This window comes from Cyprinodon tularosa, unplaced genomic scaffold, assembly GCF_016077235.1.
Source record: "Cyprinodon tularosa strain WSP-4 unplaced genomic scaffold, ASM1607723v1 ctg875, whole genome shotgun sequence".
In the NCBI taxonomy this organism is placed as follows: Eukaryota; Metazoa; Chordata; class Actinopteri; order Cyprinodontiformes; family Cyprinodontidae; genus Cyprinodon; species Cyprinodon tularosa.
Genome location: NW_024039646.1, coordinates 71,226 through 85,326, shown reverse-complemented (window position 1 = coordinate 85,326; position 14,101 = coordinate 71,226). Strand labels below are relative to the sequence as shown.

At 45.1% G+C, this 14,101-nt stretch overlaps 1 long non-coding RNA gene across 1 annotated transcript; it reads left to right on the top strand.

The window, feature by feature from the left end:
• The first annotated feature begins 700 nt into the window (after positions 1 to 700).
• Positions 701 to 950, top strand: LOC119775522. Its single transcript, XR_005279663.1, has 2 exons — positions 701 to 747; positions 818 to 950. It is a non-coding gene; the product is annotated as an uncharacterized LOC119775522 (long non-coding RNA).
• The last annotated feature ends 13,151 nt before the right edge of the window (positions 951 to 14,101 follow it).

Below are 14,101 nucleotides of genomic sequence, written 5' to 3'. Positions count from 1 at the left end.
ACTACTATTTACACACCATGCTAGCGCAGTTCCTCGCTTCCTAGTGACGATCTACGGTATTACTGCTCTTGTTACATTTCGTTGTTTGCGGACAGTCAGGCAAAGAAGGCAACCTTTGGTGAATTTAATGATGAACTAGTACCAGTTTAGCACGGTTCGGTTGTGTCTTGCAAGTTTTGCATGCCATTTACACTCGACAGTTATCTCGGTTACTGTTCTATGACCGATCTTGGTATTGTTGGGATCTGGAGGTCTGTCCACTTTCTCCACCAGAGGGCGTACTAGATCTCCTGGAGCCGGAGTTGATTGCACCACCTGTCGCTCATCTGCACATCAGGAGATCCGTATTTAAGGAGGCAGAGGACTTCTCTCCAGTGCCAGAGTGTTTGCCAGTAACGGTTAGCAAGCCTGAGCCAACCTGCCTGTCTGAATCTCTGACTCCCTGAAAACCTGAACCTGATCTGTTTTTTATCCTCTCTGCTTCCTAGATTGAGCCTGCCTGAAACCTGAATCCCTGAAGAGTTTCTCTGTCAGTAATAAACCTGTCTGTTCTCTGAAGAACCCTGGAGAATTATTCCTGTCTAAAGACCTGCCTGCCCGCTCTCAGAAGACACTGGAAGGGAAACTCAAATCAGTGATCTGCCAACACTCAAACCAAGCTCTGCCTCCGTCTAGCCCTCAGCCTGCCGACAGCCTCTGGACCCTCAAGGTTCCCCCCCTCTGCCGCTCTGCTCAACTCCAGAACAGGTACAGCCCTGCACACTCTCAACCTGCAAATTACCTGGACCTCCACTAACTCCTCTGTCCCCCTCTGCAGTGAACCCACTCGTGACCAGTCCTGGACCTGATAACTCTGTGTGCTTTTCAGAACCCATTCGTGACCAGACAAATTCCCCTCTGGATCTGTTCATTCATTGTGCTTAAACTTTACAATAAATCTTTGAACTTTTCTCCTGCCTCTGAGTGTTCTGCATGTGGGTTAGACACCTGAAGCCAAACATGACAGGAATGGTTTCAAAAGGGTAGTGGAAATGGGGCTATAGGGTGTGATTCTGCCCTTAACAGTCTGACCATAGCCCCATTTCCACTACCCTCTGAAAACCGATCTGTGCCGAGCTTGGATCAGTTAACCATGCTTGTACACTATCTGGAAAAACATCAAAGTAACAAAGTAACTCAGCAAATTAACTTCAATTACTGAGAACTGTACTGTGTAAAAAATTACTGAAGTTGTATTGGTAATGCCTTACTTTACTACATTAATACAAAAAGCCATGCATTACTGTAGCCTAATTAAATTACGTTTTTTCTGCCTTACTCTCAACACTGATATTACGTAGACTACATACAGTTAACATTAGAACATTATTTAGGTAGATTTCTAAGAAAAGGTAAATTAAAATGGCCAACACTAGTATGAACTAAAACTAGCCTACTATAAGTGGCGAAGTTGACCTGTGGCGCTACAGCAGCACACACATTGACAGTGAGATACAATAACTTTAAAAACGTGATTCTTTTATTATTCACTGGTGAAATCGACGACAGTGAAACTAACAGTTAGTTAGCAGCTAACATTCATCATAGCCTAGCCTTACGAACGTTACAATGAACAGGAACATGCGATAAAAATAGTGATTCATGGTTGAGAATAAAAAAGTAACTGAAATAAACTAGGTAAATTTGGTTGCTCACCTTGCTTTGAAACAATTTCCTTGACTGGTCCCGACAAAGCATCAAGTAGAAGATGCATGACTCAGTCTAATATGCAGCAACCATGGATTTTGTGTTGATTGTGCAATGTGCCCATAGCAAGTGTGAAAAAATGTGCGATATTTTCAATTGTTGCAAGGAGCTACAGCTCAAACTTTACGAGGAAAGAGCAGGGTTAAAAAGTGTACAGCTCACAATGCATGTTCTCACACCGTGTGGCCCCATGCGATCTTACGACGGCCGACTGAATTTTTCTCCCGACCTTACGATTCCTGATCGGGAAGTGGTCTTGAGAGGCTGATGGCCTGATCGAAAAATTCTCACACAACTGGAGAATCAGGCCGAAAAGGGCAAAAATATCATACAGTGTATGCCCGGCTTAAAGGTCTGACCATGGCACTGATGGATGACTAGCCCAACACACACAGAAAGCAGAGTGTGGGTCAGACCATAGGCAGAAGTAAAAATGCGTTTCCTTCACATTTCGAGAACCAGACAAAGTCCGGTCATCTGCAGCATTACTCAGATCTTCTATCATAGTAGCATCTGAGCACATTCTACTCAGTCTATTTATATAGCTCCAATTCACTTTCCAGTTCACCAGATCATCCACTCAAATTGGTTCAATGTTTTCTATCTAAGGAAAACCAGCTGATTTTATCAACTCATTGACTCGAAGGCAATCCCTCACACTAAGTCAGTCTCAGACATCTGCTGAGGCTGACTTGGTTTCAATGAGACAGAAGCAGACATAAAGAAAGAAGCTCAACAAGTTGATAAAGGAAGTCGACTCTTTCTGAGGAACTCCTCTAAAACATCTGGAGGTGAATTCACATAGCAATAGAGTTGATTCCTTCCCGCTATCATCGCAGCCCCAACCTCTTTACAGGAGAACAGAAGACCTCACCTATTCAGCCAGGCCAACACTGGAAAAACAATCCAGAAATAAGCAAAACATTTCTTAAATTAAGTGTATTTACCCTTAATTTGAGTAGGTTAATGAGATACTTTGCCAATGGAATGAGTATTTTATACTCTTAAAATAAGTTAATTAGATAATATGCACTTAAAATAAGACAATGCAATTGTGTTTTCTTATTTTAGGTGTAAATTGTCTTGTTCCATTGGCAAAATCGTTCTTTTACCTCCTCAATACAAGAACAAATGCACTTATTTTAAGAAAAAATTACTTATCTAGATTTCGATTTTTTCCAGTGAACTATTCCCTCTAACGACCCCCCTTTCAGAGATATAGACAGGTATGGGGCATTGCAGGCTAACAAAGAAGCCAAGCGACCCCCATTCCAAAGGGGGGGACCCGTTCATCCGTTTCTATTTGCATGTTTTCTAAACTAAAACCAGGCTTTATTGGGCTGCTGGATAAAACCTGGAACTAAACGACATTTTGGATTGAAAAAGCTTCCTGGATGGAAGAGAAACGTCTTCAAACTTGGAAACAAAGTCCAGCTAATTGTTTTCTTTTTTGGATTAACAGTGACCTGGATGACTGAGAATCTTCACCAGCATATTTCACAAAGAAGGATTCCTGTTAAATGAAAGGCGATTATGGAGAACAGTGAGCATCGTCTTCATCACGCTGGTAAACACCAACAGACAGTCTTCAGTCAGAGACAGACTGAAGATCCTTCCTGTCCACAGCATCAGTATCATGAAGAAATCTGCATAATATGATTCGCATTGCTTTCCTTTTGGGATTAACAGAGTTGGACTGAGTTTGAGGAAATAAGATTGAAGATGATCAGATTTTAATCCAACCTGATTAATATATTTCAGATGGACAATGAGGACAGATGGAGTCATTTCTAGATCTCTTCTTCTTCTGAAAGGAGGGGTAATAAAGCAGCACATCATGGGGCTTTGAGTTATCTGATCAGGGATTTCCTTCTGCTGATCTGTGTGTGGCTCCACCCTCTGAGCGGGAGTGTCATTATGCCTGCAGGTCTTCAGAGATCCCTGTCAGACCCTGGAGGGTAGATCCAGATAATGACCTCTCCCAGGCAGACTGGAATAAGAGACATCTGGCTTCATGTGAGACACATAAAAACAGAAAGTTTGTCTTATAAGCTACCGGCACGGTGCAAGTTGGTCACCTGCTGTAAACTAAGTGCTGCTTTGGAACCACCATGTTGGAGATTAAGTCTTTTTCTGTGCTGCACTGCGTTTTCTTTGGGGTCAGTTTTCTATACAGCCTAACAGACAACTCTAAATGATCCTGGTGTTTCAGACTGCAGGCAGCAAGACTTTTTACGAACAGAACACCTAAAACTGTGCGATTTTTTTCAATTGTTGCGCGCAGCTGCTGCTCACACTGTACGACTAATCGCAGGGTTTAATCGTACAGTGTTAGCTCACAGCTTACAGTTTATGTTCAGCCCGACGCTCTGATGCGATCTACCTGCTCACTGTACGTCTAAAAACCAGGTGGGACTCAGCTCCGCAGTGAGATGGCGCTACTCGGACTCGTCTATCTGGAAGCCAAACCTGTAGCAGAGGAACATGAAGCTCACTAGAGTGAAACGCGCTGCCTTGGATATTTGGGCGATTTAGTGCTGAAAGCCCTAAAAAGAAAAGGAGACGACATATTTGGACAAAGACATGGCTGAGCTAACGTGGCTACTACGGTCTGCCAGTTTGACAGAAAGAACTCCATTTCACTCATTGCCCCCCCACCATGCTGCTGGGTTTACATCTGAGAGGAAGAAGAAGAATCCTTCTTTGCGCCCTGAGCGATTTGCCCACGACGGTCGACCTCATGATTCCTGATCAGGAGGTGGTCATTAGAGGCGAATCACCCCTCGTAACCCCCCGTACACTACAGGATTCACGACGCACGATCAGGCGGAAAGTCGCCCGATTGAAAGATTCTCGCACGACTGGAAAATCGCCCCAAAAATCGCACAGTGTACGTCGGGCTTCAGTCAGTTCTTCTATCTGCATTAGTTGTTAAGTAGAACTTGGCCCTAATAGCTCAGATGCATCTGCAGCTAAACATTGAAGCAGCATAGAAGAACATTTCAGAGACTCCAGAAAAATATTACAATGACAGAAAAGATTAGACAAAACAAAACAGATAAATGATAAAGGTGAGTTAAATGTTTGCTTTGACTGACGGTTAGTAGATGATCGGTCGAGTGTAAGTGCGCCACTTGCTGGCCTGGAGGACTTAAACCTGAAGCTACCAGCTTTAAAGGAAAAGTCGCTCATATTCAGAATTCAAACTTCTGAAAGTTCTTTAAATCTGAAATGATTCCATCCTCTTCAATAAATGATCAGTGTTTTTAATTCAGAGTAATTTTCATGTGAATGTGCTTTACTGGAGGCATCCATGTTTGTCAAAGAACACTACTGCCCCCTACTGGTTAGTGACATTGTCACGGTGCGGTATCGGCTGTTGATCAAGTCCCAGTGCTGTATCTGGTGTTTGTCCCAACGCGCTATTATCCAAGTCATCTTGAAAACATTCTTCTTCCAAATGTTGGCTACATATTACGGGTTTTTTCTCTGGCCAGAAGTTCGATGGCAAATCCTCCCTCTTCAAGTTGGCGATCCAACGACCAACCCGTCCGTGGATCAGGATCAGGAATCAGAAAGGTGGAATAACTCTTTGTTTCACTTTTACCCGATGTATTCCAGCATCCAGCTGCCATGCACGTGGGCATTGTCAGTTTCACTATAGCTCTGGTGAATTTAGGGGGGGGGGGGCTGTTCAGATCCTTTTACTGTCCATGCTTGCTCTACATGCACACAGCTTGCCCTGTTTGTGGTAGTACCACATGACATTCCTCTAAATGCCCCCCAGACACCCCCACCCCCCTGGTTTCCATGGTAACCACAGGCTTGCTTGGATGCAGGAGCTCATCTGGCTGCGTGTTTACATGCGATGTCCTGCCAGCGAGGACCCTGCCCCAGATCTCAGTTGACAGTCAGGGGGGTGGGGTGGGGTTAGTGGGGGCTTTCTTCCTCATTTTAATCCACTCAGAACCTCTGGGTCCATCGGAGATGTTCATGAAAGCCATCTTTCATACTGTGGAACTGTTTGTTCCCAAAGGTTTAGCATCCGACGCTGTGAGAGCCCTCTAACAGCTCCTTTCCAAACTAGGTCGTCTAAAACTAAACGCAGCGGCTGTGAAACGCTGTTTTTCCTCCCAATCCAAGATTCCCTTCCTTCTCCTTTTGCGCGTGGGCTTATATAAGCTGCAGACATGGCTGAGCCTGTGAAAACTAGAGCGAGCTGGAAACAGGCGACAGAGGCCCAGAATGATTAACAGGATTATGCAGATGCATGACTGGTGCTAAAGCCTTACAAATCACTCTCCTCTCAGATCAACTGGTCTGCTAAATAACTAAATCAATGTATCCCTTACAGAAGCTGCAGGATAACCATCTACTAACCAGCTTTCCCTCCAGCGGGAGCAGTTAGAACATAAAGAGGCTCCACAGTTTTAGCAGAACTGAATGAGGGGGGGTCCTTGTATTTTTTTTGTCAGGCTGGAAGCAGAACATCTGTAGGTCCAGCAGCAGGAATTAGCTCTGGACTTTTAAACTCTTCCACGTGCTCAGCAGGTGGTCAGCAGCACCACATTCATCACAGACACCCTCACCTGGACTGGAAACACCACCTGACTGGTCCAAAGGGCCCAGAAGCGCTTGGACTTCCTGCGGAGGATGAGGAGAGCATTCAATGCAGGACCAGCAGGTTCTGCAGCAGCTTCTTCCCCACCACCATCACACTGATCAACTGTTTTTGTTTGTTTCTTAGTTGCCCATTTAATGAATTTTAGGCTGACAGGAAAGGGGGTATGAGAGATGAGTAAAGGATCACTGGCCTTTACTGACCAGAGGCCCGGGCAACCCGGGTTGCCTCTGTCCATGTGTCGTGTGGCCTAACCACTGCGTCTCCAAAGCACGCTCCGGGACTGCTGAACTGCATCTCCAGCTCATGTCACAGACTCTGTATCACACTAATAACACCAAACCAAAAATACTGCATATTTGCACCATATTTATTTAATGCTGTGATCTTCCATATCAAAGTGTTTTTTTCACCATGTTTTTTCTCCCACAATGTTTACATTTGATCACTGCTGCACTTTATTGAATGGAAATGTCATGAAAGCTGTACAAAACCAAATTTCGTTCTGTACACACTCTGTGTTTACAAAATGACAATAAAAGTTGTCCAAGTCTAAAGGGCTGGTTATACCATCTCCCTGCTGTCATATTGTTCTGATTGATGCTTTCCTGCTCAGCCCGTCGGTTTGGGTTTGCAGACATGTCTGCTATGAGATTGCAGTTATTATCAATGTTTTGTTGGGATGTTGTTTTATATAAAATCTCTCTGAAACTCTCCTCAACATGTCCGCTGTCTCCTGGTCCTTATGTAATAAGCGGCTGCTGCTGCCTTATTAGATCGGCTACATTCGCCTGCAGAGATGGACGGGATTCGGGCCCCAAATACGGATCCTCTGTGCAGCAAACTGAGCTTCAGTTCCTGACCTTCCTGATCTCTGTCCCAAAAGGCACTACTGCTGCAAAGTCTTAAAGCAAAGCATGCAGACATCACAGTCATTGCGTCACATCTGATGGCACCAGGTTTTATATCAGGGTGTTGTAATAAAAGAGGCCAAACACACATTTTTAATCCAGATTTCAGATCAATTCAGTTTATTTCTATAGCTCCAATTCACATCATGTCATCTCAGGTCACTTTCCAGTTCACCAGATCATCCAGTCAGATTGATTCAAAGTTTTCTATCTAAGGAAAACCAGCTGATTGCATCGACTCATTGACTCTTCAGCAATCCCTCACACTAAGCATGCTTGTAGCGACAGTGGAGAGGAAAAACTCCCTTTGAACAGGAAGAAACCTCCAGCAGAACCAGGCTCAGTGTGAGCGGCCATCTGCTGAGGCCCACTGGGGTTCAAGGAGACAGAAGCAGACATAGAAAAAGAAGCATAGATACAAAAGGCAACTGTCAACCAGCTCCACAGGCGGCCCCGTCCAGGAAACACACAGCCAGGCAGACGAGCTCCGAGCCAGCTCCCATGTCAGAGGATGAAGAGAGCACATCCAGTTAGTCACAGTCAGAGAAACAGGACTACACTGGAAAACAGGCCAAGCTCCAACATCTAGAAACAAAGGTGTTGATGGCAGCAGCACAGCTTTTTTAAATGACTTGTAAACGAAATGTAGAATGAGATAATGTTCTCTTTGTAATCATGCTGCATCCGTCGATCTGCCACAAACAATATATCAAAGTTTGTGTTTGTAATGTGTAAAAACTTGAAAGGTGTGGAAACATGCCTCACCCAGGTGAAAGGTCACAGCGTCTCAGTCTAGCTGGGATTACTGCTGACAGCAGGACATGGGCAGCAGCTCTGCTGCAGACGCTCGCAGCCAGCGATATTCGGTCTGTTCGCAGAGATAACCAGGACTCAGAGACAGAGTCCCACATGAAAGGACATCAGAGGCTTTCTGTCCCCGGAGCCCCCCCCCCCTCGCTCTGTCACTCTGCTGCTGGCTCCGCCCTCCTCTGATTCTAACACAGACAAAACAAGTCCTTGGATCCGCTGACACTCCATGCTGCTGTCTTCTCTTTGCATGTTGTTCTTTCTGTTTTCCCTATCATCCCACTGCCGTCTCCCCACCATACATACATCCTTACCCCCCCCCCCCCCCCCCCTCCTTTTATCTGTTAGGATTTCACTGCACATTGTGTGACAGCTCCCGTTTTCCCTCCCTGTCATTAATGCAAAAACTGGAAAGCATCAGTAAACCTGATCAAAAAGAGCTTTTGCTGCTTTTTGATCAGCAGCAAACAGCCCCCCCCCCTCACTTTGTCTCACTGCTCTCTCCTTCAGAGGCCCCCGTTAGCCCAGAGGAAGTGGTGCTATGCAGCTTCCTGTCCCATGTGGGTTTAATGAATCCCACGTCTGTCCAGATCCTTCAGGTTCATCTCAAAACAACTAAACACTCAATATCTGCATTCATTACACACAGAGTCAACATTTTCAGGCATTAATCAATTGTGCTTTGATTCCCGGCCCAGGGTCTTTCTGCATGGAGTTAGCATGTTCTCCCTGAGCATGCGTGCGTTCTCTCTGGGTACTCCAGCTTCCTCCCACAGTCTAAAAACATGACAGTTAGGTTAATTGGCTTCTCTAAATCCTCCTGTTGTTCCTGTTGGTTGCTTGTCTCTGTGTTGCCCTGCGATGGAATGCAGACCTGTCCAGCATGGACCCCGCCTCTCACCGTAGAAGCTGGGGAGAAGCACCCGCACCCCTCACCACCCCAGCAGGGATAAATGTGTTACAAAAAATGGATGGATAATAATAAAGATAATCTCTCACACTGGAGAAATTCCCTCTCTGCATTTAACCACTCCCCTTGGGGAGCAGTGAGCTGCCATTGTGCGGCGCCCAGGGAGCAGTGTGGGTTAAGGGTCTTGCTCAGGGACCCAGATTGGAGGCAGCGAGGATCAAACTGACTACTTGCAACCTGCACAGAGCGCTGCTCTAACCACTAGGCCACCACTCCCCTCAATGTGTCCTTAGACCTAAGGTCTGGTTATCGTGTCGCAGATATTTTTGATTTATGCTCAATATTGAAGCGTGGACTGCGCTATGTTATTCCACGCCACAACGCCAGAGGACCAATCAGGAACTAGCTGTGGGTCAAGATACAGCCGAGGCGGTGAGGAAGTGGGGGAAAGTGTGTGCAACAACGGAGGGACATGAGGGCCAAAAAGAGCGGGGATCCAGGTGGAAAAAGGCTCCCAGCGTTCTCACCTCGCTCTGCTAGCTGCTCCATCTTTACAGAGATAATTCAACCAGATCATCCATTCTGACTGGTTCACTGGAAAACAGGCCAAGCTCCAACATCTAGAAACAAAGGTGTTGATGGCAGCAGCACAGCTGATATTTCTCTCCAGGATGGAGTCACAGCCAAACAGGAACAGACCAGATGAAGCTACTATGAGAAAAAGCAGAGAGAGCAGAACGTTAGAGATTGAACTAACAGATTCTGCAGAGTGGGAGAATAGAGATAGAATGAAGCAGAATGATGAAAAAGGGGTCCCTATGTCCTCCAGCAGTCTAAGCCTATAGCAGCAGAACTATAGAGATAGATCAGGATAACCTGAGCCACTCTAACTAGAAGCTTTATCAAAAAGGAACGTTTTAAGCCTAGCCTTAAAAGTAGACAGGGTGTCTGCCTCACGGACTAAAACTGGTAGTTGGTTCCACAGGAGAGGAGCCTGAGAACTAAAAGATCTGCCTCCCATTCTACTTTTAGAAATTCTAGGAACCACTAGTAAACCTGCAGATTGAGAGCGAAGTGCTCTGTTAGGAACATAAGGAACAATCAGATCTCTGATATCAGATGGAGCTTGGCCATTTAAGGCTTTATATGTGAGAAGGAGGATTTTAAATTATATTCTGGATTTAACAGGAAGCCAATGAAGAGAAGCCAGGATAGGAGAGATATGATCTCTCTTTTTAATTTTCATCAGAACTCTGGCTGCAGCATTTTGGATCAGCTGAAGGCTTTTAACTACAGTTTGTGGACTTCCTGATAGTAAAGAATTACAATAGTCCAGCCTTGAAGTAACAAATGCATGGACTAGTTTCTCAGCATCACCCCTGGACAGGAGATTGCTCATTTCTGCAATATTCCTCAGATGAAAGAGGGAAATTCACATGTGTTTGTTCTATGTTGCTGTCTCCTTAAGCTTCTCTGAACAGATTTAATGTATCAGAATTAAAAACAACATTTTAATGTTTATATGACGTTACATTTAAAGCATACACAGACTTTTATTCATAGATGTAGCTGTGGTGGGGGGGGGGGGGGGGGGGGGGGGGGTCAGTTCCCAGACCAACCGTCTGAAAAAGTTCCGTCTGATTTCTGTCAGATAAAATGTAAATCTTTGCTTTTTGACTAAACTTTTATGAAGAACATTAAAAATGTGTTTGGACCTTTTTTTTATATGCTCCCCCCTCATGCCAAATCAAATACGTCAGTGGGTGGGGAGCCATATTACCCAGAGCAAACGCCGCCACTTCAGGCTCATGCATTGCTTCCAGCTCTAAAGGAGAACTCAGTGTTTCTGCAACCTTCATCAGAAACAGCCCAGAGCTTCCAGAGGCACATGATTGTTAATGAAGGCCTGCAGACGTTTACTTCACGCTTTATTTCTGTGTTCAGACTTCATTACATCATCCCATTTTTGCTGAGGCAGGAGTCCTTTGCATGAAATGGAAATAAAATGGCATAGATATGACAAGGAGCAATATCATTTCAATATTTAGTCAAATTTCACCAGAGGCCTTAAGAGTCGGAGTTCTGTACTTTTGATCAACACTAACGGGTTTATGATATTTCTGCCCCTCTGGGCCACGTTCACATCCTCACTGCACAGATGCTTTAAATTCATGCTTTTAAGTCATCCAGTCATATCCATGTTCCCCTTAGAATAGAAAACCCCAAACCAGCTGATTGCATCGACTCATTGACTCTTCAGCAATCCCTCACACTAAGCATGCTTGTAGCGACAGTGGAGAGGAAAAACTCCCTTTGAACAGGAAGAAACCTCCAGCAGAACCAGGCTCAGTGTGAGCGGCCATCTGCTGAGGCCCACTGGGGTTCAAGGAGACAGAAGCAGAGACCACCCGAGCGGTGGACCTCTGCAGCTGTGAGACCTTTGAAAGCCTGTTCTGTTCACTAATGTTCTCCCCTCTCTCCGAGTATCATAGTAAAGGACAGAACAGACAAACACAATAGTTATAAAAAAAAAGGAAATATTCTCCCTTCATAGTTCTGCACTAATTTTACTACGGCATAAAATACCAATTAAATACACCAAAGAAGGTTGAAATCTGTTTTCTGCAGCTGCATGTTTTGAAAAAAAAAAAAAAAAAACCCTTTAATCCAGAAACAACTTTGACCTTAATGATGAAGCGTAGGAAGAAGTGGACAGTTTGAGCCACGGTGAGCTCAGGTCCTGCAGCGGCAGCCAAACCTCCAGCCGGAAGAAAACTGGGATGACGGTAAAATGATTTGGAGCTGCAGCTCATGGGGGAAAACAAGCTGAAACAGGCCTGGTTGTTAGAACATCTATCATATAGAGCAACACAGGGGATGGGAGGGTTGGGAGGGGGGATGTTCATCATGCTGAGGAACTAAAAACAGGAAATATTAATGTGTTTAATGAACGCTGCTGCTTTCTGTTGGAGGTAAAAGATAAGCTAGTTTAGAACCCGCAGCATAATGGCGGTTATGAGGCGGCGTGCTGCGAATGCTAGACTTACAGTGGGCCTCTAAGCAGGAGGATGTGTTTCTGAAATCCCCCACATTCAGCATGCGTGCAGTGACAGTGGAGAGGAAACTCCCTTTGAACAGGAAGAAAACTCCAGCAGAACCAGGCTCAGTGTGAGCAGCTATCTGCTGAGGCCCACTGGGGTTCAAGGAGACAGAAGCATTGACATCACTGGTCAGCGTGCTCTCTGTTTCCGGAAGTAAACATGGATGGACGGAGCACATCTAGGGATCTTTCCCAACCTTAAAAACACAATCTTTTCAAGATGGTTAAACATAAATACTGCTCTCTGCATCATCGTCTGCCATAGTTGTTGTTTTTCTTGCCGCTTCTGCATAGAAAGACGCAGAATAGTGACTTTTGAATGATGCGACCTGGCCGTTCAGACACAGGTCACATTTGAAAAGATCAGGTTCATATCGGATTCAGAACCACAGAGCCAATTGGCCTGCGTCGCATTGGAAAAAATCGGATCTGTGTTGTTCAGACTGCCATGATCAGATCCAGGTCAATTTGGGTCACTTTAGGCTGCTGTGTGAACATAGCTCTAGAAGCACTGATCTATAAATACTTTCCGTTATAAAAGATAACGATAAGCTAGCTCCACAGGTGGAGGAAAGAAACACTTCTCTGAGCTCTGTGCCAGTTTTCATGTTAAAGTGATGAAAGAGAGAAACAAGACTAAACACTGAAAAACAGACCCAGGTCTATCATTGATTGTTGATGGCAGCAGCACAGCTGATAATTCTCTCACAGCCGATCAGGAACAGACCAGATGAAGCTAGACCAGAAGTTCCAGCGTACATCTTCAGATAAAAGGAAACAAGTTTCCTTGGTCCAGGTGGTCGGTTTCCATCCACTGCCGTGTTCAGCTGATCACAACGTGAGCAGCTTTATCCATCATTTACATTTTTATCTTCGACTGAAATCCCTTTAGAATATAGAATTCTGTCTGAGGAAAACGGGTTCTGTTGCTGCAGGTAATCATCATCTGCATCCGTCCCTCTTCTCTGCTTTTCTTCGTCTCTGGTCCAACATTTTATCACATGCTTCATGAATCAGTTGTGGCACATCGTGATGAAATCATATACTTTCTGTCAGGATTACAGAAATAAAACTAAAAAAATTAGCAGTTTTTTTTGTAATCGTGTCTCTTTTAAAAAACAGAAAAACCAAAATTTCGGTCTTCATGTTACATTTTATTGACATAGTGTTAAAAACTCCCACAGCTGTCAGTCGGCTGTCTGACCTCCACGTCGTCTCAGGCGACATAATGGAGCAATTTTCCTACTAAGAAAAATCTATATTTATTTCTGTTTATTTCTGAGGCAAACAGCTACAGGATCAGGTCTCCTCCTGGGCATCACTGCCATGAGGACGAGATAGAGGCGAAGAGCAAGGCCCTGCAGCGTGGGGGGGGGGCTGATGACATGGAACAGGAAAAAAGACCAGAACAGGACAAGATGGCCGCTTACAGGAGCTTTAGTTTGCCTGCATGTGACCAGAGGAAAACTAAAACCACGTCTCCTGCTCAGGAATAAAAGCAATGCGTGTGGTAGTCAGAACCAATGCTGACATCCTCAGCCTGTCTGGTGTAATTCCACATCTGCTCTTGCTGCATGAAAAGCTGCCTGCTCCTCTGGTGAAAGCCTTCAGGACAGTTTCTGTCTGCTGACCTCATCATTTGAGGGTTTGTTCTGTAGGAAAGGGAGTTTGACAATAAAATGAAGCAATAGAGTTCAGATCTTTCTGACAGAACAACCAAACAGACAGACCTCTCCAGCTGTCTACAGGCGGGGTCCGCCCTGGACAGGTCGCCAGTCCATCGCAGGGCAACACAGAGACATACAGGACAAACAACCATTCACACTCACTCACACCTAAGGAGAATCTAGAGAAGCCAATTAACCTAACAGTCATGTTTTTGGACTGTGGGAGGAAGCTGGAGTACCTGGGGAGAACCCACGCATGCTCAGGGAGAACATGCACACTCCATGCAGAAAGATCCCGGGCTGGGAATCGAACCCAGAACCTGCAAGGCAGCAGTGCTA